Source organism: Crocodylus siamensis, chromosome 5 (genome assembly GCF_052110815.1).
Source record: "Crocodylus siamensis isolate JL-2025a chromosome 5, ASM5211081v1, whole genome shotgun sequence".
Taxonomy (NCBI): Eukaryota; Metazoa; Chordata; order Crocodylia; family Crocodylidae; genus Crocodylus; species Crocodylus siamensis.
In genome coordinates this window covers 81880759-81908402 of record NC_143399.1, presented here as the reverse complement: position 1 = coordinate 81908402, position 27644 = coordinate 81880759, and positions in this window count along the sequence as shown.

The following is a 27644-nucleotide window of genomic DNA, read 5'->3' as shown; positions in this document are numbered from 1 at the left end:
TATGAATACATTCCAAGACCTCAACTGCACTGACCCGCAGACTGATTTTTACAAGACAATTTTGGTACTCTCCAACAGCAGACAGTACACACAAGCACAGGGCACTATCATAATGGGGATGATAGCTACAGAAACACGTGTTGCAGACAACGAGTGAGGAGCACAGATCCACACAGGAGACTATATTTTGATGCATGTCACTCCCACAATGTACCACACAAAGCAGCTGACTGCAGGCTTCCACCACACCAATCATATAAGAGTGAATTTACCTCACATATAACAAATTTTTGGTATAAAAAGGGTCATCGCATAAAAGCAAATTCGCACATACACAACCTGCATAAAGCGAGGGAAACCTGTAATGCCATGATAAACCAGGAATAAAAAAAAAGAACCAGATGTTGTAGAAGTCATTAAGCCGCCAGCTCCTTGAAAGTGTGCATTTCATTAAACATTAGCAAAACCAGCAAGGTGTAAACCAATGCAAAAACCTTGTGAAAGATATGATAAATCCAGAGCAGGAACAGAGGGCAGAGATACATGTAACAGATAGGAGAAAGAGAGGATAGAGGATCAGTATTGCTTTTGGTGTGAAAATGTTCATCGATAGATTTATTGTAAACAACTCAATGCAGAAGCTGACTGTCAACCTTTATAAGACCTAATTAGAATCATCTTTCCCAGTACAGAAGTAAAAGGACCTGTGGGGCTTCTGCTAGAGCAATAAGTGGTGGGAAATCTAGATGGTGTCCAGCTCAAACTGACTGGCCATGATGCTATGACTTCAGAATGGCAGACAGTGCTTCTATTGGCAGGAAGTGCTTCTGTATTTTTTCCCAATACTAAGTGTTTTCTAGAAACTGGTATCAGTTTATGCTGCCTCTGTTTTCTAGGCAAAGGACTTCAATCTGTAGAGTTATTCTTTTAGCATGCTTTAATAGTTTAAGTAACTTTTTCAAAATGTTGAAACTTAAAGACATTCCCTTTTTCATAGTAAAAAAAGAACACATTAAGTTTAATTCAGCTCTATTTAAAACCATACATTGACAACACATTAATCATTGATTTCATTGCTCTCACATTTCAGAATATTCCCAAAAACTCTCTAAGACTTTATTGTATTTTGTCATATTTCAGAATAGCTCATCCATCTAGACTGTGTTCCTAAATACAGATTGGTTCGGGTGGTAACTGCTGAATTTTTAACTAGCTCCACTGTGAATTTTCCAAGATACCTATCACCCATCCAAAATATGGCAAGAAAAAATTGCTTCATTCTCTGCTTAGCTTAGGAACTAACCCCCAAAACTCAACAGATATCACAGAGACAATAACAAAACCCACCTGAATTAACACCCTGCTCTTACTTTTTTCAGAAAGCGAGGCTCAGAATTAACATCAGCACTGAGTTTCTAGAAACTAGATGAATTGTACAAAAAAGCAAACAATTCTGTACTTCCTGATGTGTATACTGAGTTGAGGATCAATATGGCAATGGCATGGTCTTGGCTGGTGGGGACTGAATTGACCAGTACTATCGCTACCAAGTCTATAACATGGCTATAACCTTCTTTGATCTAACCCAGTGGTGCTCAGCTAATGGCCTGTGGGCCAGATCTGCTTCCTGAAGAGACTGGACTCAGCCCACAGCACAGGAGATCAGTGGCAAGCAGCTTGACTTGGTGTTTCCTCTTCCTCGCCCTGCACTGTGCCTCAGATCACCTTTGCAGCCGTCCATGCACCATCCTTCTTCCTCCTCCTGGCAAGCACTGCTTATAGAAGCTAAGCTCGCTACCCTCCCCTCCCCCCACCCCAACATTAAGAGTCACCTACCTCCCCCTTCAGCTTCCCCACCAGAGGAGAATGGTGGCTGGTGGTGCAGCTGGGTGGCAAGTACCCACCCCACCACTCTAAAAAGTTGGGCACCACTAATGCTGTCCACAGCTATATAATATGGTCAGGCTGCTACTATTCTATGTTTTAACTCCTCAATTGCTGACATTAAGTTTTGTTGGCTAGCTAAGCAGCTGGGCATCAAAGGGTAGGTAAGCATGGGACAGAGTGGCCAAACTGTTCTTCACTCATAGCAATTAGTTGCAAACTGGGCTTTCTAACACCTAAGCGAAGTACAGACATTCAAAAAGCCTCAAGCCGAATTGACCAAAGTGACACAGTTTTCTGTAAACAGCATGGTTTAGATCAGTAGTGAACAGAACACACATTTGACCTTTGTTGCAGGAACAAATCTAATACCGTGTTCTGCCATTTTTTAACCAGTCTTTGGGCATGTCTACCCATGTTATTACTGCAATAGAGCAGGGGAGGGCAAAATATAGCCTGTGGGCTGTATCCAGCCAGCTAGGCCATTCTATCCGGCCTGCAGGGCCCCTAAAAAATTTAGAAAATTAATATTTATATGCTTTTGGCTGCCTGTCAAAGATGACAGGAGCCAGGGGCAGTAGAATCCAGGGGGAGCCCATGGCAGAACTAAGCCACCACAGCAAGTCCTGTCCGGCCTCATCCCCCACTCCCCCTGAGTCCCATCCGGAAGCCTCTGCCTAACGGGCTTCTGGAGACTTCTGGCCTGGAGCTGTTCCTGCCTCCCTGCACTGAGGGAAATATAGATAAGACAGAAGTGGGGAGGCGGGCAGGGGAGGACTGCAGGCAATTGCCCCAGTCCTCAGGGCTGGCCAGGCCAGCTCCTGCAGTCCCGGTGCTGCAGCCGGGAACCACCTGATGCCAGCAGGTGGGGAAATGGCTGCAGCCAGTGTGGGGAAGGGGCAATGAGTAGGCATGCAGAGCACAGTGACAGCCAGGCAGGAGCGTGGAGCCCACACCAGTGCACCAGGGCCAGTGCCTGTGAGGCCCAGAGTAGGGTGGCTGGAGCATGGAGCCGCACTGGCTCCCTCCTCTCTCTGCTTGAACAGCACTTCCTGGTTCCTTAGAGTCCCATGCTCATGCCATCCTGCTCTGGGCCCCACCAGTGCTGGCCCTAGTGCACTTGCTGCCCCTTCCCCCTGCCTGCCACTGCAGGCTTTGCCCTGGGTGCCAAACTTCATTGCTATGGCACTGAGCACCAGGATCAGGAACAGAGAACTCCCTATCCGTAGCAGCTCCCTGCTGGTGTGGCTGACCATGAGCAAACTTGCTCCTGGGCAGTGTCTACACAGGTGGTATTGCATAGTAGCTAATATACAGTTAATTTACTGCCTGTATTTACAGGTAGCAGAAAACTCTGCATTAGATTAATTTACTGTGCAGTAGCTGCTCCATATGGTTACATGGTAATACCTTACTGTGCAGTAGATTAGTCTACTGTAAAGTAAAAGTGGCTCATGTAGATGCACTCTAAGTATGCTGAACTTCTGTTATGGGTATAGACCAAGTTTGTGTACAAAATTTCTGTTCTGTTACAGCAATAGATTGGTTTCACTTATACTGGTAAAACCATAATGTCTGTACCTGGCCCTGATGTATTCTATATAGCTGGATCAAGAGCTAAGATTTTTAGACCATAGATATTGCACCACAATGATATAAAAACAGTCAAGGGGCCAAAACAGACTGAATCAAGTTATTTTCAACAAAAGGTAATTCTAGTGGCATCAGCTAGAAATAGAAAAATGAGACAATACCCTCAAATAAAAATCTGCTACCTCAAGCCAGTGTTGCTTAGTGTCTCAATAGTTTCCAATCCAATTTCAGTTCAAGGCCACCATTACAAGACAGCCAATATTGGCAAATCACTTAGGCTGTTGCCCTGGGCAGGCTCCATGTATTATATCCTGCTACAAGATGTTTTCATAATGCTGCTTCGTTTAAATATATTTTGAGTAGAAAAGAACCTTAAGCACCTCTCACCTTTCAACTGAGGTGGATGCCAACTCCCCTCTGAAAAGTTATATAGTAATTGGTACATTGAGTAAGAGCCTGAAAATACAGGTTGCCCAGATAAACAAATGCAGTAGCTCAAGCTTACCTTTAGTCTTTGCAAATGGAGAAGCTGCCAGTAAAGCTGTATGCATCCCTAATTAGTAGGCTTGCTTCAAGCTTTCTTAATGTATTAAAATTACATCCACTCAGATTGCACTGCCCTTTTAACAGGTTTAAAGATAATAGTGGAAACAGTACAGTATGTACAAAGCTTGTGCTACAAATACATCAGTGTACAAAATTCCTCTCTCAATATTTACACAATGCACTTATTAAGAAACCTGCTCATTTTTGCATTCTCCTCCTCTCAGCCCCCTGACCTGAAATGAAAAATGAATGTCAAAAAAAGCTACACATCAAAGGAAGAAAGGATAGTTCTATGATTAAGACACGGTGGAATATGCATACTGAGACCAGACTTTCATTCCCAATTCTGCCACTGTTTTTTAATCTGACCTTGCATAAGGCAATCAATATGTGCTGCAATTTCCCCCTCCACACAGTGTTACTAAGCTTCCAGCTAGCATTATCTCCGTCTTACAGATGGACAACTAAGGTACAGAATAGATTGAGCTGTGTTGCCAATTTTCATGGTATTGGGGTTTTTGCTAAAACCCCCAGCCCCTAGAGAAGAATGGATGCTTCTAGCATTCTTGGTTACAGAGCAAAGCAAGAACAGTGGAAGCCTAGAAACCAAAAGACACGGAAAAGGAAGGCATGTCCCATTTAATTATCCAAGTCAAAGTTGGATCAGTCATGGTGGTGAGACCAGAAAATCCCAGCTGTGGGATCATTAGTTAGAAGGGTGATCCCACAGCTGGGATTTTCTGGTGCACTTTAGAAATCTCTTAAGTTTTCCACTGAATTTGGGGAGGGGAAACATGAATAACTGTTTTGTGGGGCTATTTCCCAAATACTACAGTTCTTTATAACTCTACTTTCCAATCTTTGGTACTATGCTTAAGACTAATATCACAATGCAATGAAGAGCATGTACAAACCTCTTGCATGCAACCAGCAAGAGCACGGTCAGGTCTATCCTACAAAGCTTTGCTAAGAAGAGAGTAACCCCATTCAGCTAACATACTTCTGAAAACAACTACCCCATCTGGATGCAGCCATGATGATGCAAGATAAATTCTGCCAGCTTCACTAATGTTGTTCTGGGAGGGGAGTGACAAATGCCAGCTGAAAACACCATCTGTTTATACACACCAAACATCCACTAGAGGGCTCTGCTAGTATAGCTGTGCCAGCACAGCTACAGTGGCAGAAGCCAGTGCCATAGCAAGGGAGGGATGGGGGGGGGTGACCGTACTGGACACTAAAGCAAAGGAGCAGCAACAGGTGCTGCCCAGCTGAGGCGGGGTGCAGGATGGAGCTGTGAGTGGCTCATTTTGGGGGGAATGGGGATGGGGACGAGGATGGCTCCCACCAGTGTGTGCACTCCCAAGCAAGCATGGAGGGCATGTGCCCCCAGATCCATGCATGGGGCAAAGGCAGACTGCTGCTGCAGGCTTTGCCCCAGGAGCCAGACTTCGTTGTTACGGCATTAGCAGAAGTTCCACAATTTCTTCTGACAGTACTATCATGAGTATATCTTTCCCACACAATGTGATTTTTATTATAGGAGTAGCCCAGTAACACCCAAGGGTGTGCCCATCCTCAACTGGAAGGGATAGATGAAGCAGGTGACAGTGCTGTGAGAGGGACTCCTGTGATTTGAGCTCGGGTCCCTCTTTCCTCTACAGTGAACTCCACACCAGTGCTCTTAACTATTTACAGTTTATTGAATTATAATATACATATTCTTATCCAATACATATATAGGTAAGTATCTTAATACGTATCAAAGCTAAACTTCCCATAAGTATCCCCAATGATATCATTCAACAACACCAAAGGTATACAGATACATATTTACAATATGGTAAGCCAGGAACCACTTTCTAGGACTGCTTGTCCCAATGAGCAACCTACCTCAAGGATGGCCTTCTCAACCCTGTGACCTACAGAGGCCTGGCACAACTGGTGAGTCCTCAGGATGCCCGTGCAAGGAGAAAGGGTGGATACCCAGATGGGTGAACCAGGTAAGTTGGGATCAATGGGTAGTTTACAGGGAACCCAGTGGAACTATTGGCAGAGTACAAGCAGGTAAAAAAGGGAAGTGGGTGGGGGGGGAATGGTTTGAACAGGGAGCACACCAATGGGGAACCAATTATACAAAACTAAACCAATCCGATCACACATTATACAACATATCCATAATTATGATAACAATCTTACAAAATATAAGGCACAATTTTACATGATATGAAGCATGTCTACCTCTGGATCTCAGCTAGCAAGGGGTGCTTCCCCTCCTATGGGTCTAGCTGGGAGGGAACCTTTCACCTGAGGCTTTCTTCCGGGGTGGCTTATTTCAGGAATGCCTCCCCTGCAGGACCCGACTCCACCAGCAATCTACAGTTCTCTTCAAGAAGCCACTGACTGGGCCTCAGGGTCCTCTGCTCAAACAGAGGCCCACCCCGGCTCTGTCTGCTTCCCACTGAGACCTCCAGGTCCCATGCCCCGCTTTGGGCACCAAGGGTTCTTCCAGTTCTCAGAGGGAATCTAGCTGCTGCTGGCTGTGTTTACCTAGCCTTACACCTAGGCCTCCTCTTCCCCAGGCTCTGCTCTAGGCTCTGGGGCTGATTTAGTTTTTTGGGCTGGGCCACACCGTGGGGTTCTGGCTATCCAGCTTATGCTGGGGATAACCTGAGCAGCCTTGAGCTGCTCCCAGGGCCAGCTCTCCATGTGCCGGTCTGCACACCACTCTGTCCAGCTCCCTGCTGGGGATGCAGGCTTGAGCTGCCTTAACACGGCTCCCAGAGCCTAAGCCCCGTGCACCGATCTGTGTACTGCTGGGGTGAAGAAAGGATCATGGTGGAGACTCTTCCCTCTCCAACATCCCCCACCACACTGTTCCACGGGGCTAATGCCACTCCTTTTATACTGTCAGGAGGCTCCACCTCCTGAAGTCCAGCGGACCTGCAGCTTGCAAGTCCTAACTTGGTCCAGGGGCTCCTCGCCCAGTCCCTGCGGGAAAGGGGAGGACCCAGCTCCTCCCTGCTCTTCCCCAATTGGTGGATGGACTCCACCAAGTGGCACTGAGAATTCTTGAGTCCAGGATGCACCAGAGCTCGAGCAGGTAAGTCTGCCACAGGCACAATCCAATATATAGTAGGACACGTAAGAAATAAATGCAATGGTAAAATAAGCTACACAATTATGTCTTACGTTTAGGAACTGGGTTCACTAAGGAAATTATGTTTCATGTTTAGGAACTGGGTTCAGTAAGAGCAACTGTGTTTTGTTTGCTGGAGAGAAACTAGTTGTTTTATCTCAGGGAGGTATTTGATAGCTGAGTTGGTCTGAGACAAAGTTAAATGCAAAACTCTAGAACTCTTGGTTCAGAGATGATACCTTTTACTAGACCAAGTAAGAAATCACAAAAAAATCTCTTTAGCTTGCAGGAAAATATTTTTTTTTACAATTTCTTAGTTGGTTTAATAAAAGGTATCATCTCTGAACCAAGAGTACTAGAGTTTTTAACTGTTTTATCCCAGACTTCTTTCACTTCTTCCCCTGTTTCTTTTGATTTTTCAGTGGCTGCCATTTGGGATTAAGTCAGTCTCTGGAATTGCATATGTGCTTAGTACTGAACACTGTAAAAGCACATTAGTCCCACCATGCTCTATTTGAACAGCTGAACATTAAGGCAACTTAAAACAGAGCATTGTGCCCTATGGCTTTCATTTCATCACTATTGTACATTGACCTGTAAAACACAGTCCCCACTGAATACCATTGATTTCCAATGCAGACTGTGAGATACAGCAGAAGACTGAGGGAAGCAGAAAGGTGGGAGGAAGAGACATAAGATCCTGCTGTTTCAAGCAATAAAAATTAACTTTAGTACTAGATGCTTTCCTGGCTGCAGACAGCCTGAGCTGGCTTGACACAAGAGTTTTAAAATTCTATAATTTGCTGGAATAGTAATTGCCATTGGTTACCTGTACATTTCAGAAGCCCTCTGTAGGTTTAGCTCCATAAAAATTCCAAATGACCCCTGAAGGAAGAGAGGGCAACAGAGAAAATGATCTTTCTTCATGTCTTCATTTGAGTTTAGAATCCATTTTCTTACTAAAGCGATGCAATACATCTCTCATAAATAATGGTCCACTCTGTGTATTATGAAACCAGAGGCTAAAGGTTACAGATGCTGACCACTCACACTGAAAGATACTCATAGAATGGCATTGCAAAGAACTTCTTCTACCATTATAAAATAGCCATTTATATTAGGAGAGACAGCAGACCTAAGCCTTTGGTAAGGTTTATTGTTTCTGGAGGGGTTTCACTAACATCCAAAAAGCGTGCTCCATTAGATTCTAGCAGTCCAAACAGTTTCAGAATAAAATCATAACCCAGATGTGGTTCAAATATTTAACTTTTGGGTCATTAAAATATTTTGGGGCTTGCACTTTTTAAAGCTATAATGCAGCATTATGGGCAACATCCTTTTCTCTCTGTTTTATCTTTCGCATACACATTTCAACACCACCAGAGCTGGGTTTTTATCACTGAGAAATGTCTTCATTACCTTGCTGCACTGGAAGCCTTACACATTAGAACATACCTCTTATAGCTTTAAGGGTAATATGGCTATTGATTATAACAACTTAGACAAGAATTGCAAAGAAAATAGGTTTCCTCTGCAAGACCAGCTATTTGAATCAGTGGAGACTAATCAATCATATGTAATATCCTTATTAACCTCTTGTAAGTCTAGCCAATATGCCAGTTTTAGTTTTAGTTTATGTCTTGACCCTGACTGAGGATCAGGAAATAAGTTGCAGTCTCCTACCAGGACTCCTACCACATCCTCATTAAATGGCTTCAGGAATAAAACAAGTCCTTAGAAAAAACTGAAGAAATCTACCTAAACCTCTCGTTCTATCATAACAATGTGATAGAAATAGAAAAGAGTTGGAACAATTCCAAATTTTCCTGAGCAAGTGGTATTGAAAAGAGAGATGAGAGTAACATCCTTCACAAGTATTTGTTGCATTCAACAAGTCAAGAGGTCTCAAAATGATACAATATGTTTAAGAGCTCCTAGACAAAGTCACTCCAAAAATGGCATGAATTCTCTGGTCTTCACTCAGGGAAAGAATGGTTTGTTTTCAACCATCCAGTTGCCAGGTAGCACTACTGACCATTTCATAGATGTCTTTTGCGAAGACTGAAGAGATTCAGGTCCCTCAATCTCTCCTTGTAGGATCTTAATTGTAGGCCCATAACCATATGAGTAGCCCTCCTCTGGATCCTCTCAAGGTTATCCACATCCCTCTTGAAGTGCATTGCCCAGAACTGGATGCAGTACTCTAGTTGTGGTCTTACCAATGCCGCATAAAAGGGAAGTATCACCTCCCTAGACCTGGTTGTGATGCACCTTCCAATGCATGAAAGAGTGAGGTTGGCTTTACTTATCGCTTCGTCATATTGACGACTCATTCATTTTGTAGTTGACTATGATTCCAAGATCCCTTTCAGCTGCTGAGAGGCAGCCGTGGTGAGGTCCTTTTCCTAGTCTCCAGCCTGTCTCTCTTCCCCCCCCCCTTCCCCCCCACCTTTTGTTCTCCTCCCCAGGAAAAACTACTCCATCTTTTTAAACAAGCCCTCTCAGCCAATCCCAGGGCAGGACACTTCCTGGGCTTTTGCTACTGTTACTCTCATTCAAAACCCCTGCTGGGGTTAAATCATTCCTCCCACTTCAAAGAGGACTGCCTCCAAAGCAGCTTCACTTGCCCTCAGGGCAAACTGTGTCCATACTGGGACCAACTCTCTCTCTCCTCAAACTGTGTCCCTCTGCAGGGCAGCCCTTCCTATCTCTTCAGGTGGGTAAAATTTTAACGCTGCTACAAATGAAAAAAGTGCAGACCAAGAAAAAACGAAACATGAGGACAAGAAAATAAGAGATTTTCTTGCAAGAAATACAGGCCTTCACAATACAAAGGTGCACAGCACCAATAAGATTATGAGATGAAGCTACACTAATGTGTGTACATAGGTATAAATAGCACTCAAATTTGAAATAAGGAAACAAGAAGTCCCATCTATATAGGTATGGAAAAGCAACTTGCAAATCCAAATCATGGAGTGAATGTATGTATAATTTTGCAGTGTTTAATAGGTATACATGAAAAGGAAAATGTATGTTCCATTGGCAAAGGGAAATAAAACTTGCTTAATAGAAAATAAACTTGATGGGATGGTTGGAGTACAAGATTATTGAAGAAAGTCAAACAGCAACAGCCTGTGTTAAGAATGTGGACACTAGGGTGAAACCAAGTAAGGTAAAAAATTGTATGGGTTGTAAACAACTGAATAAGAATAAGTAGGAGATTTTAAGTAACATTTTCAAAAGCACTTAAGTGAATTGTTGAATCATATAGTGTTAGGAAGGACCTCAAGGGTCATCTTTCTAATTCAATTCACTGTAGTAATCCAGTATTCAGTGCTCCAAAACCATTCCAGACATGTGCCTATCCAGTCTTTTCTTGAAAACCTCCAGTAAAGAAGATTCTGCAACCTCTCTGAGCAACTTGATCCACTTTCTGACTACTCTTTAGAGCTAGGAAGTTTTTTCTGGAGATTTCATCTATAACTGCTTTGCTGGAGTTTAAACCCATTGTTTGTGTTCCGTCTTCTGTGACATGAAAAAAATGTTTCTCCAGCTTCACTATAGCAGCCTTTTAAAACTACTAATACATTCCCCCTTGATCTTCTTTTCTCTGAACTATATATAACTGGTCCCTTCAACCTTCCTTCATACCATAGGCCACGGAACGGGGTGGGCCACCCAGGCCATGGCCCAACCAACTTTCAGCACATTAATTTACCTGAATGCAATTTAAAAAATACCTATCCAGTTTTAACTGGAATGACAAGTGCACATTTATATGTTGTACAAATTAATGTGCTAAAAGTTGTTTAGGCCATGGCCCGAGTGGCCCACCCCTGTTCCGTGGCCTATGCCTCATACAGGTTGCTTTCCAACTCCTTCATTACTTTTGTTACTCGCTTCTGGAACCTCTTCACTTTCTCTATACCCTTCTTATGATACAGTGCCTAAACCTGGACACAGTGGATGCCTATACATGTGTAGCAAGGCTGCTCTGACATGCTGTAATTACATGTTGGAGCATGGTAATTACTGTGCTGCAGCAGACTCCAGTGTCATGTGTATCAGCATCCCTGTACTGGAAAATGGTGGTGGGGGCACTTTAACTAAAGCTCATTCAGAAAGTTTTAGTTAAAGCACACCTGCCGCCATTTTTTCAGCAGGAGGACACTGATACACGTGATCCTCCAGGTACTTCAATTAGAGTGGCTCTTGAAGCTGTTCTAATTAAAACACCCCGCCCACACACTCTGGAGTATAATGTATAAATGCCCTGTGTTCCAGCTGAGGCTTAACTAGGGCCAAGTGGAGTAGTATTATGACCTCTCCTGTTTTGGATACATGGTTCTGATATTGTCCAAGTCACTTGGGCTGCTTGCACATGCCTTGGCTGTTTACTTTGGTTTAATTCTTCCTAAATTGAAGTGGTGGGTTTTTAAAAACACCACTTCAAATTAAACCAAAGTAACACCCTGTGGCATGTACACAAGGGTCTGGCCTCATCCTTACCTTCCTCTGTGGTGGGAGGGGCGGGGGAGGGGGAGCTGCCAGTGGGCTGAGCTGTCCTTGAGCTGAAGGGGGGCAGTGCTTCCCTCTGTAGTGGTGGCAGCACCTGCCCACAGGCACCTGGCCCAGGCCGTCCTGGGGGGCACCGCAGGTGCAGAGGGAAGCACTGGGCCCCCCACACAGCTCAGACAGGCTGGCTCCAGGGAGAAAAAAAAGAAAAAGATCAGGCTGACTGCTTTTTTTTTTCTTCAGTGGATCCTGCCTGCATGGGCTGCCACCAGGCTGCCTGCACAGCCCCTGAGCTGCACAGGGCCCTGTGCTTTCCTCCATGGCTGTAAGGTAGCAAACTAAAACACATTGAACATGTTTTATTTTGCTACATCCCAAAGTCATTTAATATGCAATATGTCATTGACAGTGTAAACAGCAGCACCATTAGTGCACAATACACTGCTGACAGTGTAAGCAGCAATGCCATTAAAGTGGCGCAAAAGGGCATTTAAGCCACTTTAAAGGCCAATTTTTTGGTGTGTACAAACCCCCTTGGGCTCCTAAGTCATGTACAGGAAACCCTCACTATTTGCAAATTTGGTATTCACGGATTCGAATATTCGTGGTGTGGCATACCAATGGCACAGCCACACTTGAGGCTGGTCAGGCCAAGCACCGCCAAGCTCTGGTGCTGCACCAAGGTCCTGCCAGGCACAGAGCACTGTGTGGGGCGGGGGGAGGGCAGAGCTGGGAGGCTGGTGGACAGCGAGCTCCGGGGATGGGGAGGGAGATAGTGGCGGCAGCGGCATCTTCCCCCCCAGAGTTAGCCACGGCAGCGCTTGAAGTGTGCACGGCATGGTGGGAGGAAGGGGTCTGTCCTCAAGCACTGTGGGGGAGCCCTGCACTTCCAGCTTCTTCATTGAACAATAGAGGGGAAGAAGGGGGCGGTTGTGGCATCTGATGGGGAGCCCCGTCAGTATTCATGGATTTTGCCATTTGTGGGGATATTTAGAACGTATCCCCTGTGAATGGCAAGAGTTTCCTGTATGTGCATTTGAAAACTTCATCCTCTGACTCAACCTCAAAATATGATGGTATTTTCAGTTTTGGGAGCAAGCCATGGGTTTTGGAAGGCCACACTCAATACAGAAAGGGCAGAAGTTAGATCCATTTTTTCTCTTCCTTCTGAAAAAAATGGTTAAGCAATTTGCTTTTGAGATTGCTTCAGTAACTGTGATGATCCTGGAAGGGAGTACTTTCCCACTTCAAATCTGTCAGAGCAAACTGATTCAACAGTTTTTAAATGTGTTCTGTGACTAAGCAGGAAGAAATAAAACTCCCAGCGATCAAAAGCAAGCAGATGTGACTCCACACCTAAAGGAGCGGTACTCAAGCATGACATCTTAATTTGCTGTGGATCTGTTGGAATGGAAGGAATAGATGGAATTGCTGATGAACTGAAGTGAGGTTGACACCATAATGAGAGTTTGCCCTGTTAGGCTGAAGTCAAGTAGAAGGCAAGGTAGATTTGCACCTTATAGGCCAATAATGCAAATTAGGCATCTCCAGGGATGTAGGCAGAAGAACATTTTGCTCCTGGAACCCCATTGGCCTGTAGCAAGTGGCAGAAGTCAAACTGCTTGAGTGGGGTGGTCCCAGACATGTGCAGAAGCAGAACTTGTGTCCATACTTAGCTTTTACATCAAACAGCGAGGCACTTGATAAATTCATGCAGCAGCAAGCAGTAGGTTTTTGGACTGCAGCACCTGAAATCTACTAAACCTCAGCTGTAGGCACTCAAATTCTTTATTGGATCTAGCCCTAAGATCTCACCCAATGCAAAAGGGGACCCCTCAGCCCACAAGAGTTTGCAAGGTGACTAGTTTGTGATGGATCCTTCCGTAATATAGAACTAAACCAGTTTTCAAACAAATATACGCTGACTAAAACACATCTTAACTTCCCTGACTATTTTATCAGTGAAATGCTCTCAACATTATCTGAGCACAGCTGCTATTTATTAACTCAGCAGTCTGTCATCTACATTTTTAGAAGAACTTCACAAGGGACTCAAACCTTGCTATGATAATTTATCCAGGAAATCTTACTGTGGTCCAGGGTAGTGTCTGCAAGCACATGATGTTGCTGTGGACAGGTTGCTCCCTGAACCAGGATCAGCATGGCTGTGTTAGCCTGGCCTCCAAGCTAATTAGCCTGTCCTCAGATGCAGCTACACTGCTTCAGGTTTAGAAGGTATCTTTCCTGGAGCATCATGGTGCATACACAAAAGCACGGCTGTGGAGCAGGGTAGGTTTGCCATACAGACATGACATTACTCTCTTCACTTTAAGCAATTTTAATCAGTTTTCTACTTTGAGCTGGCTCCCAAAATCCTTAGGTGAATTTTCACTTGATACAGCGTATTTGTACTGCTCTTCACAGTGGGCAGTATGTCCCTTTTGGGCATCATCCCTACTTTGAGTCTCATGAACTATACTTCCACATTCTGACTAAAAGATGGACCTTTTTTTCCCCTGTGTTACATGTTTCAATTTAAGTAGTTGGAATGCACTGTTCTTTAAAGGTTAGTGAAGATTTCACTCAATGTGAGTTTTGTGGCATTGTCTTAGTGACTCATACAACGATGTCCATTAAATAATTAATCTGTAATAATTCATTACCTAGAACATTAGATAGCTTGACTTCCTGAAAGGCAAAAGCTGATGTTCTGAGATTTCTTCTGGGTTTCCTCCCTTATAATAGCTCCCTCTAACAGAAAACAGCTTCACTCGCTGACCAAATATATTCCATATGATGGCAAGATGGACTCCCCCTAAAGGATCTGATATGATGATCCAATAAAACACTTCCCCTAATAGCATAAGCAACCATAATTCAGAGCAGCTATTTAAATGAAAAGAACTCATTTGTGTCCTTTCCCAGTTTGGGACTGATGCCTGCATCAGGAAGATCCTGTGGTTTTCTTGTAATAAAGCTGGTTGTGCTCATGATGAATTACTTCTGGCCTATAGCAGTTTTCTAAGTGATGCTGCTTTTCCTCTTTCCATGCTACCTAGAACTTTTGATTCTTCCCACACACTGTCCCCTTTCTTTTTATGATAACAACAGTAATTTGGTTAATTCAACCACCTGCTTGTTATCATGTTCCTCTTCAAGCTGGTGCAAGGTACTGTTCACCCCATTATTATTCATTGTTTTTTCCTGTCTCTCTCAAGCACTTAATTCAGTATTAGAGAACTTTAACATGGATCTTTTACTAGTCCCCCCTCTCTGTCTGTCATGTTTTCTTTACAGTCACTCTGCATTCATCTGTTACCATATTTCCATCCTCCACTCAAGCCAATGCAGGAAGAATTCCAAGGAGGATATTCAACTGAAATTACTATCTTAACATAAAGGTGTGTAATGACCTTGCTGTAGCCTAACTTGCCTGGCATTTGTTCAGTTTCACTTTCTCTAGGTCAATAGAATTTGACAATACAGATAATACAACATGCTGTTAGCTGTTGTCATTTTCCTCCAATCAAAAAAAGTAGAATGTCTGCTTGCTGACCTATGAAGATCTTTTACAAAGTGGGTGCGTCTACACATGCAAAAGATCCAGAAGCAGTTTAGTCTTGAGTAAACTACTCAAGAGTAAATGCTCCCAGGCATGTGTCTACATGTGCAGGGACAAGGAAGTAGATTTGCTGCTTCTAGCAGCAGACTGCTCCCACTCCCTGCAGCCCTGCAATTGGCCCCTGCAGCAGCCAGGTGTGCTAGCCCAGGGGCCAGAAGAAAGCTGTCTCCTGGCAGGGGTTGGAACATTGCTCCCTGCCCCATGGGAACTGTCCATGGCTAGTACAGGCTCTGACACTGGAGCCTGGGTGGGGACAATGTCTCCTATCCCCCACTCCACAATTGCAGGGCCAGGGCTGGGAGATCCTTATCTCCCAATGCCAGCTCTCTGTTCATAGGGTCAGAAGGTCTTTCTCCCACAACTCCAGCTCCACAACCATAGAGCTGGTGCTGACAAAGAAGAACCTCCCAGTGCCAGCCCTGCCACCATGGAGCAGGTGCTGGGAGATAAGGATCTCCTATTCCAGGTCTCATAACTGCAGGGCTCAGGCTGGGAGATAAGGATCTCCCAGACTTGGACCCGCAATAGTGGAGTGGGGGCTGGGAGCTCCCTCCTGCCGGATCAGGGGGACATTGTCCCCACATAGGCTCCAGTAGAAGAGCCCATCCTGGCAGCAGGCAGCTTCTGGGGACAGGGAGCAATTTCCCACCCCCTGCTGCCTTGTTAACTGGGAGCACATTTGCTCCCAGTCAGGCATCTACACATGAGTTACTGTGCAGTTACTAATCACGAGTAAATTTGCTACTTGCATTTGCAAGTAGCTGAATGACAGCTGCTTCTTTGGAAGGCATGCCAGTGAAAGATAATGACCAGAACACAGATCAGTAAGTGTTAATTTTTCCCTCCTCCAAAAAGTAGCTACTTTTAAAGTGGGCAAAAATAAGTTGCTCCAGAAAAAACCTGTTAATTGCTGGATGCATCCTAAAGTAACAGTTGTCCTTGACATACAGGAAATTGGAAATATGCTCCTGGAAGTTAAATAGATGACTACTTCTCTGTCACATGGATGATTATCTTTTGAGTCGGCAGCCTTGGGAGCAGGAGCAATCAAAGGCCTGAACATGAATAACATCCACATAGCAAACTTGCATCCTATGAAGCAGGGATGAAATGTGTCTCAGATTTATATCCCAGAGTACACTGGAGTGCAGAACAGGGCATACACATGGGTCCTGAAAGCTGGAGATTAAATCTTGGAGTTTGTAATAAAATCTTTGACTTAAATACCCAAAGAAGTTAAAACAGAGGACTTTTCTGAGCAGCCAACTTAGCCCTGTTCAATTCCCTTATTATTACTGCCAGTAGAGAAACAAAAGCATCAAGTATTAATAAATGACCATGGTGGAAAAATCTTAGCTGGAATATTGTGCCATAGTGGCTTCATACCAAAAATAACAAACGCTGAAGGTAACAGTGGGAAAATTATTCCCCAACAACAGGATATGTGTAAAATGTTCAAAGCATGCTACCAAGAAGTTACATGCAACTAGGAAAACCACAGGAAGTAAAACAAAATCTAGCATTCTAGATGTTGTAAAAATGTCAGTCTTGTCAGAAACTGAAGAGCTACAATTCTCACTAAGTGTAAGGAATTGCTTAAGACAAACATTCCCTCAGAGTAAGGAAATCACTATTGTGCTTCCAATTTTATTTAAATCTGTCAGAGCAAACTGCTTTGACTGTTATTTAATGCATGCTGTGATTGGTCAGAGAAACCAAAATTAAAAAAATCCAACCAAGGGGACGTGACACCACACAAACACAGAAAGTACCCAAGTACTCCACAGCAAGCATTTGGCATTAATGTCTCTAGATCGGCCATACTGTATCACAGCACATGTGACATTCTGCATCAGTTCAGAAAGAGAAAGGATACCATTAATGAAGATGACAGTCAGAAAAATATCTTATTCACCAGTGAAACACTGAATGATACAATACACCTGCTTCTCAGGCTGTCTCCAGATAATAATGGACTGGTTTGTACTTTGTTTTACAGAAGAGCAATTTTTTTGGCAAATGGTTTTACCAAATGAAGTTTCTGAGGAGGAAAGAAGGTCAAGAAATATTAGCAAAAATGTGTGGAAGTAAGCAAATAGCTTTGGTTGGGAAAGAATTAGGAAAAGTAGTCTAAACCATATTTTTAAATGGGTGCTTTGAACTGTTTCAAAATGGTATTTTCATTTTTTTTAAACCCATGATTTGTACAACAAAGAAATATTTAAAAAACCTGGAGAACAAAAACCAAATGGTACAAATGTTGGGTTAGTTCAAAACAGAACAAAAGGTTTTCATTTTGTTTCTTGGAGAAAACTAGGTTCTCCTGACCTTGATTTTCAAGTTTGGCAAGTAAATTAGTAAATGCAATTATTCACAGTTTTCCTCAATTCATATCTTTACAGGGACTTTAGGAACCATGAATGGTTTGTGCCATCTTGGGAAATCAAGGACTTGGGTTTTGAGCTCAGTTCTGTAACAATGAATTAAATGCTGCTCCATTACTCTGCTCTGGGGGTAAGTTCTCCTTTGTGGCACATGCAAGAAGTCAAGGCTCAAGGTTCCAGTTTTTGTTTCTCTATCTGTAAAATGTCCTCTTAATATTAATACATTCTGGAAATGTGTGCACCTTCACAAAAAAGCCTTTCACATATGTGAAGATCCAGGCCATTTCTATTTTTGTTAATTGACATGATTTGAAATCTACATTTGGCTTCGTCAACTGTGATTCTGTTATTGACATCTTTTTCATGCTACTGCAAAGCACGGGAAACACTCACACAGCCTGAGTGGTAAAACACCTCTGATTTTGCTAATCCTTGCATTCAGAGATCACAGTCAGTAATGATGGAATTAGGCTGACAGTGACACCCAGGAAGGGAAATAATTAGAATTCATGTTCTGCCTCTCCGAAACAGCTTGGTGGCTTCTCCTCGCTTTCATTAGTGGTGAGAGGCCAAGATGGAAATGTAATTATGCAACAGCATAATTCAATAGTGACTTTTAGGAGGAAGCCATGTGGTAATTCTGAGAGACCATTATAAAAGGTCTCTCATAAGAAAAATGGTAGCATGCAGCGGGTTTTTTTTTTCACACATTTGCCTTAGGCCAAGTGGCTTAGAAGTTCTACATTAAGAGTACCCAGAATTATAGACAGAAGTGCCTTTCAGCACATTTGCACTTGCAAAGCATTAACGTGCCAGGTATCCTCGTAATGACACAGCAACATTTCTGGGGTAGTCTTCACATTTTTAGTTTGACTGCAAAAAAAATGGAAATCTAGGGAAACAGCAGCAGGCCTCCTTCCTTTAGAAACCCAGACAGACAGCAAGGGGCATTAGGGGAACACATTCCACATACAATATTCACAGTTTCTTTCTAATGAGGATTTGTCCATGTGGTATAGGATACAGTCTGACATTATATTTTATGGTGAAGCTTATGCATCTTGTAGTCCTGTGTGGTCTAAGACAGCTCCTGCAGGGGGCAATGAAAGGCTGGTTGCTGGAATAATGACAGGCTGGTCTCAGATGGGGAAGAAGGAGTTTGCCCAGCCTGTGTAATAATCAGCAGTAAACAGCCATAGTTCTTCTCTTAAGAGCACTGAGCTCTCCCAATTTATCGCTCTTTATGGGAGTCCACAAATCCAAAGCAAGTGCCCCTTCAAGTCTGTTACCATTTTTGGGGGAACTCAGATATCTGTTGGCAGTGAACTCTGAAGAGCAAGCAAGGTTTCCCAGTAAGAATGCTGCCCAGTTTAATAGTTGGCAGCTGTCGACTTTCTCTAACTGCAACAAAATTTTAACTCTAAGCTAGTGTAGCCTGGGTACACCCAAGGATGTACCCTGATCCTAATCACAAGGGAGTGGTGAGAGGTGAGGGTGGTGTGCGAGGGGTCACCACCACTGGCTCATGGTCCCCTCCTACCTCTATAGAGTTAGACTTGAGACAGGCTTTTAACTATTTACAGTATTTATTAACACACAATATACATAAATATAAAACTAAATATCATATACATATATTTACACAGAGGATATTAACCAATAACCAAGGTCCAACCCTAAATAACACTGTGGAAGAATCACACCCAACCACAGTCCCCAGGGAAAACAATGTATATCCACAATGAACCCACAGCTTCCCCATCCCACAGTGGGGAACTCGTATTCAACTAAAGGCCAGCAAAATATAAATTGGAAATGTTATTTTACTCCTACAGAGGAACAGTTCCCTCTTTCTTTAATGCAGAATGATAGGCATCAAGTGGGCCTCTACCCAGTTAAGGGAACTAACATTAAAAAAAAACCCCAACAGGGTGTTTTTCAGAAATTACTTTGTCCTATGATAGCACTATTTACCCATCACAAATAAACAGTTTCAGCAGCATCACACAATGCAACATCACAATACAATATATTTCAATATAAGGCACAATCATAAACAACCTTAATAACAGCTACTCCTTAATATAGTCCATGACCCATGGCAAGGGATAGTCCTCCTTCCCATGGGGTCTCTTTGGGGGAGGGGTCAGGAAGCATCAGGGGCCCCTCCCCTTAGGGCCTTGACTGGGTGAGGGGCTGCTCACCCAGCCCCTTCTCTGGGCTTGCCTGTCCCCAGAAATGTATTTCCTCTGTGGAACCCAAGGGTCCAGTGACTCACGCTTCCTCAGGTGGTGGTGGTCAAGGCATAGTTTGCTGGGGTCTCCTCCGTGTCACCACTGGAGCACCCCTCCAGGCCTTCCCTCTGCTGCTGGGCTCCTCCCCAGCCTGTGCTCTGGACACTGAGGGCTCAGCTCCTCTCAGCTGCTGTTGGCTCCTGAGTGCTGAGCCTTACACTATAGCACTATTATTCCCCCATGCCCTGGCTCTTGGCACTGAGGGCTCTTTTAGCAAAGGCTGGGCCCTTCAGGCTCCGGCTGTCTGGCCTCATGCCGGGTGGCTAACTTGAGCAGCTTCTGCTGCTCCCTGGCTCTGTTCCCTCATGCGCCACCCTGTGCACCATGGGACCTGGCTACTTGCTGTGAGATGGGGCCTGAGCCACCTCATCGTGGCTCCCAAGGCACCGTGCACCATCCCACACACTGTGGGGCCCCCTGGTCCTCCGGGGTTGCAGGCTTGAGCCACTCCCAGAGCCTGAGCTCTGTTCATGGCTCGCAGAGCCCAAGCTCTGTGCATGGAAATGTGCACTGTGTTGAGCCCGGGGGTCTCACACCCTCCCAGGGATCTTCAGTAGCTCAGAGCTATTTCCCACTGGGGCAGCTCATCCCTAGCTTTTGGTGCTCCATCTTCAGCTCCCCTGTTGCATCTCTTTATATACTTTTCAGGGCTCCAACACTGAAGTCTTCTGGACCTAATAGGGTTGCAGTCTACAGTTAGGTCCATGGAGCTCCTCTTCCCCTCCCCTCAGGAAAAGGACGTGGCTTCACTCCTTTGGCTGCCTCCTGATTGGTGGATGGGCTCCATCAATCAATACAGCAGAATCCCAAGCCTGGGACTCAACCCAAGCTCCGAAAGGTAAGCCTGCTACACTTGCCAGGCACTGAACAAAAGCTATCCACCATCCAAAGCATGCTGGTTGGAAAGGCTCCTCAGTCTTTGTTTTACTTTAGTTTTTTGAATAAATTTAGAAAATATGATTAAGCAACAGGTTATGAGGGCAACCTTATTTGAAGTGAAAAAAAACCCACACCTACATATCCTCCTTTCCAGGCAGTCACTCTGTTAATTAGTGAGCTGGGGAGAAATACAGCAATCATCTGCATGTAGTGGAAGCGATGGAGAAAGCTCTGAGAACTCTCCTGCCATTAGTCGAGGTGCCTGCACTTTGTGACATGAGACAACATAGTCTCTATCTTGCACTTAGCTAGGGTGTGAATAAAGGAAGAACTTGTCCACTATCACAAAGTCTGTGGGAAAGCTGAGAACCGAACCCCAGTCTACTGCCTTGCAAACTGTATTCCTAAGTCTGAAAAAAGTTTGAGCCAAATCACTCTCACAGTCACTGAAAAACAGGTGTTTTGCTAATGCAGATTTGATAAACCACTGTATACAAAGAATTATAATTGAATTCAGATTCAAGCCAGGACAAACCATGTCCTGTCTATAGTTGTCACGGTAACATCAGCCTTCCTAGGCTGCTTAGCTATAGCTGGGTGCATCTACACAAGATGTTTACTGTGGAGCTACTTAATTATTTCATCAGTAAAGTGTCAGTACCTACAAGTGCAACTCTATCAGACTGCAGTAAACTAATTAACTCTGCCATAGGTTAGTACTTCTTAACACAAGTACTAACTTATGGTGGCATTCTTTAGTTCACAGAAATGCACATGTAGACACTGACATGGCTAGCTGGGGCATGAGAAGGCTTCAGTGCAGGGACTGCCTGCTGGTTAGCCCCACATTGGAGCCAGTAGTGAATTAAGATTTACTGGGTCCCTGGGCTCCAATGGGGGAAATGAGTCCTTCCCCTCCTAGTGTTGCTGCAGCCAAGTTTGAGATGGGCCTCTATCCCACTCTGCACCCCAAGTCCTATGCACCATGCCCCCAGCTCCAGCTCCAGCCCCTGCCCCACTGCCTCCCTTGCCATGGGAGCCTCAATCTGCCTTCCCATGCCTCTTTCCTCTCCCATGCCCCTTCCCCCACATACACTTACCTGCAGGGAGCTGCTCTCCATACTGCCTGGATGTGTTCCAGGCATGTGCATGCATACAGCTGTGCACATGGATGTGGCACCCCCTGTGTCCCACTTCTGGTAGACTCCTTGCAGGCTAGAATGCTGCCCACTTGAATAGGAAAACCTACTTTTTCCTGAGGGAAGCCAGGTGGCAGGAGCCCCTAGGCCTAGGCCCTGTGGGCCCATGTGTTAATTTGCCTATGACTAGAGCACCCCCATGCCCCAGGCAACCCCTGTGCAGCATGTTGAGCCAGGTTGGAGTAGCCCTGGGTTAGCAGGCTGACCCCCAGCCCTGACAGCTGGGGCTGGTCTGATCTGGCTCAATGTACTGTGGTCCAGGGCACACATGTAAATACGGTGCCTAGGAGCAATAAACTCCCATGTGATATATGCCAGAGTGTATTGTGTTGCATTAATTTCATGTGTAGATGCACCCACACGTTTAGTAACCGTATACTCTTCTTTTTAAGAAATGCTTTTTTGGGGTTGGTTAATGCTTATAGCAATGAGGGTGTTCCAGAAAGTAACAGCCATTTCAAAATAAAATAATTTTGCATGCAATAATTCTTGGATCACATCACTTCTCTACAAAGTCATAAACAGTGGCATTTGACAATCCTTGCTATGAGTTTTTCCCACTGCCATGTAGCTTCTTACCAGGGTTGCCAATGCAAGACAATTTTTTTTTACTGACTGTTTACTGATGAACTTCTTACAGATGGCCACTTTTTTTTTTTTTACCAACATGTTTTTGACTGACATATGTTTTATATAATATAAATATGTCCTTCTACCAAGCCCTGGATAAGATCCTGGTTCAAAGTTAGGGTTTAACACCAACTATATTAAAAATGTTTGGCTGTCAGTAATACATTTGCAGATTATCAGTAGAAACATAAAATAAAATATATGGTCTTGGGTTGGCAACCCTACTTGTGTGCAGTGATCATTTTATACTGTGTTGCCCCATCCCAGGTGTTCCCTACTGAGCCGCACACGCTGACCATATCCCACACCATTCTGCCCCCTGTGGTCTAACCGCTACTGGACCTCCCCCCATCCCAGCACAGACCCTCAAAGAAGGCCTGTTGCCTACCTATCTGCAAGGCAAAAGGTAGCAACAAGATGTAGCAGTAGCAGCAGCATATGGCTGGTAGGGGAGGTGGCTACAGGCTACATGGCCTTTAGAGGATGGTCTCTTCAGGATACTGCAACCCTGATCAGACATCAGGTGGCTTCACCTTGCTCTGTCTGTCATTCAACATCCAGTCCCATTCAAAGATGGAGCTTCAAATCAAGCTCTGGTTGCTTAGTGTTTTTATGCATGGCTCAATTTTTTGTGGACTTTATGAAAAGCTTGTTTTTAATGGTCTTTCTATAAATTTATGGACCGTTGGCAACTCATTTCCCACTCCCTGCATGCAAAATGGTTTTATTTCAATATTGCTGTTACTTTCTGAAACAGCCTTATACTTTGCTGGTGTTGTGCAAAGAAGGTTCAATATGCTTGATTTTCCATAGCACCATGGAAACTCATGAGATAATAATGTGATTGCCAAAATTGCTGGAGCTGTCAAATAACTAGCATATCTGAACAGGAATTGTTACCTTTCAGCTCCACGTTCTTGGGGACCCCTGACACAGGACACAGACTGTCTGACTCACAAAAAATCACCCCCCTCTCCCCCCAAACAGAAGCTGATTAAGATGCAGTGAGAGACACACCTAAAACCCTCCAGATAAGGGTGACAAAAGTGAAACAACTGCCCTAGGTCTCATTTGCATCTGAGATGGGAACAGATGACTATTCATTTACATGAGAGATGGAGAACAGAAAGCCTGAAGCAGAGACTGCAGCAAATTCTGGGATCAGCGAAGCAGGGGAGCACTGCATGATGGGGAAGCTGTGCTCCAAATGCTAATCAACCCTCACACCCAGCTCAGCATTTATCAGACCAGTTCTAATCTGGCTTTGCAAAGGACTTTTCCTTTCCCCCCTCCCCCCCACACACCTCTAAGCAAAAGTAAGTTTACTAGGCATCTCGGGCCGTACATTCCCCGGTCCCACTATGAGAGGCCTATGTAAACTTAATTGGCTACAACTTGGTTGCCAGGTGAGGGAATGCTGAGGCAATAGACCAAATCAGAGGGAGTATGGATAACATTTGAACAATGGTACAGGGTTCATCACAGCGTCCAGCCCGCTGGAGCCCTGACCACAAGTGTTGTCATACTTTTTCCGAGACGACTGGTGGAAGTCCTCTCCACAACAGGTTATGAACACTCCAATAAGTGCCTTAAATCTGTTAAAAGACTATAGTAAGATCTGGAAAAGTCATGCTAAGCTGAGGCTTGTTCACAGAAAGTAAAAATCCAAAACCCTGATGCTGCAATCTGTTGTTTCTGAAGACACCAAGAGATATCCCATCAAGTATATAATGTCAAGCTGGCTCCCAAGTAGGTGTTTCCTGAGTATCAATCAAGTTCCTGAGATGTTCCACCGAGATAACCCTTTGTCAATAGAGAGGACAATTTGATTTCCACTATTGAGAATGCCTGAAAGAATCTGAACTGGGGGTATAAAAATCTGTAAAAGAAGCAGCAGTGTGTGCTGACACCACTCGCTTTCTTCTGGAGAGGCTGCAGGAGGAAGATCATCTCCCTTCAAGGATCGTGCTGAGAACTTTGACCTGTCAGCTCTGCAACCCAAGTGCCTTGGACTGGTGAGATCCCAGCTCTCTCTCTCTTTTCTGTTCTCTCTCTCTCTCTAAGCATAGATTTCTGAACTTGAACTGTATTAGTTAAGCTTGAGCTAAGTTTCCCCAAATACTTAGTGAAACCAGGGTATACTGTGACTGTTTGTGTTTGTTTTTCTTTTGCATGTCTATTACTACTAGTGTCATTATATATTTCATCTACTTAGCAATAAATAACTTTTATAGTCAAACTGGTGGTAATTGGGTATATTTTGCCTTCTTTACTTCTCTTTTCCCCACTTGTTCTGCAGCAACGCCCCTCTTACCTAAGCTAAAGATCCCTGTGAAGCCCAGAAATACTGTGGGGTCTGCTCATCAAGAGGCTAAAAGATTGGGACGTGCTGAGTTTGAAACACATAAGGGGATCAGCTTGTACAGGCTGATTGACCCAGTTTGGCTAAAACATGCCCTAATGAACTGAATGCTGGCCCATGAGGGTGTCATCTGGACATCCAGCCAGATTCAGAGGTATTCTGTTTAACTGTGTGCTTGTGTCTGACAGTAGTTATTGTTGCTCTGATGAACTGATTCTTGGCATATGAGGGTGTCAGCCTGTCCATGCTGATCAACCTGGCCAGGTCAGGTGTGTCAAGTTAATCTGTGTGTGTTTGTGTGTATGACTGATTTGGGGACTGGAGGAACCCAGCCCCACTGAACTGAGTCCTGCAAGATAGATCCATTGGGGGTGAGGGCTTGCAGAAGGGAGAGATACAGCTCCATATAGAAACACAAGTAACACAAACAGCACATTGATAGAATTACCAAGACCCTAGCCCTAATAATGAGCACACCCCAAAGTAGCGGGCAAATCTGGTAACAGAATGGGGAGCATTCCCACCCTAGTCTCACATGACAGACTTTCATCCTCTTCTAGGTTGGCGGTCCTCCTCTGGCAGGCTTTAAACTAGGCTCATCAGGGGAAGGGGAAAATGAGGGCAGAGGAAACATCAAGGTGCCAGTCCAAACAACACCCACAACTACAACCCAGCCCAGACAAGCGAGCAAAATGAGCAAACAGGTAAGCAATGGGGGCCAGGGCAATGCTGGGACTAGGGGTGCAGTACACACATCCACGGGAGGCCTCAAATGCCTCTACACAAATGCTCATAGCATGGGAAACAAGCAGGAGGAACTCACCCTCCTGATGGCTGACACCAGCCTGGACATAGTGAGGATCACGGAAACGTGGTGGGACTCTACGCATGACTGGGCGGTGAATGTCAAGGGCTATAGGCTGTACAGGAGGGACAGGATAGGAAGGAGAGGTGGGGGCGTGGCATTCTATATCAAGGAGGAATACACATCCTCGTTAATTAGCAAGGTGTCAGAGGAGGGGCATTCTGAGGTGCTTTGGGTTAGAGTACAAGGCAGTCGAGGGATGAGAGCTTTAATTGTGGGGGTCTACTACAGACCTCCCAACCAGGGGGAAGAGCTTGACCAGGAATTCTTAGGTCAGCTCACAGAGGTGGTGAAGGCTAAAGATGTGGTAGTCATGGGGGACCTGAAGTTCCCAGATATCTGCTGGGAGGAGCAGTCAGCCAGGTCTGACCACTCACGTAGACAGAGTGCAGGACCTCCGTCTAACCCAGGAGGTGCACAGCCCTACCAGGGGGGACGCCTTGTTGGACCTAGTGCTGGCCACGGGTGATAACCTGGTGAGGGGGTTGCGGGTGCTTGACCACCTGGGCGACAGCGATCATCGCCTGCTGGAATTTACCATCCAGTGCAAGGTGGCAAGGACATGCAGTAAGGCAGCAGCCCTAGACTTTAGAAGGGCAAACTTCAGCGAGCTAAGGAGGATAGTCAGGGATGCGCTGAGGTCCCAGAGGGGAGGGGAGCCAGATGTCCAAGGAGAGTGGTTGCTCCTTAAGGGGGCGATCCTCCAAGCACAAAGGAAGGTAATCCCAATGAGGATCAAAGGGAGCAGGAGAGCACACAAGCCTCCATGGCTCACCAAAAGCATCCGAGATTGTCTCCTTGCTAAAAAGGAGGTGTATACCCAATGGAAGGAAGGGGTCATCACCAGGGATGACTATTCTGCAGTCGCTTGGGGTTTTAGGGGAGCAGTTAGGAAGGCCAAGGCAAAGATGGAATTAGGACTAGCTTCTCAGATTAAGGACAATAAGAAGTCCTTTTTTAAATACATAAGGGGCAAAAAGAAGTTCCCGGGTACCGTGGGGCCCCTGCAGGACACTTTGGGGAATTTGGTCGTCACACCAAATGACAAAGCTAACATGTTTAACGATTTCTTTGCCTCTGTCTTCCTAAGTAGGGACCAGAACAGCCACCTCCCTGCTGGGCCCCCCTCAGGCCCCAGGGGAGGCACACCTGGGCCAAAGGTCAGTGTGGAACTAGTTAGGGGGCTTCTGGAGGGGCTGGACATGTTTAAGTCAGCCAGCCCAGATGATCTCCACCCTAGAGTCCTTAAGGAATTGGCCGAGGTCATTGCAGGACCGCTGGCACAGCTTTATGAGCACTCATGGTGCTCTGGTGTGGTCCCAGAGGACTGGAAGAGGGCCAACGGGGTTCCAATCTTCAAAAAGGGGAGGAAGAAGGACCCAGGAAACTATAGGCCAGTCAGTCTTACCTCGATCCTAGGCAAACTGTTTGAGAAAATTATGCTGGCACACATCCAGGAGGGGCCAGCAGGGGACCGCATGCTTAGGGGCAACCAACATGGGTTCATCAGTGGCAGGTCCTGTCAGACCAACCTGGTGGCCTTCTATGATCAGGTTACCAGATCATTAGATGCAGGGGTAGCAGTGGACACAGTCTTCCTGGACTTCCGGAAGGCATCCAACACTGTCTCTCACCCCGTTCTCATTAAGAAACTGGGGGACTGTGGTATCGACGCCCACACAGTCAATTGGGTCGCCAGCTGGCTGGAGGGCCGCACCCAGAGGGTGGT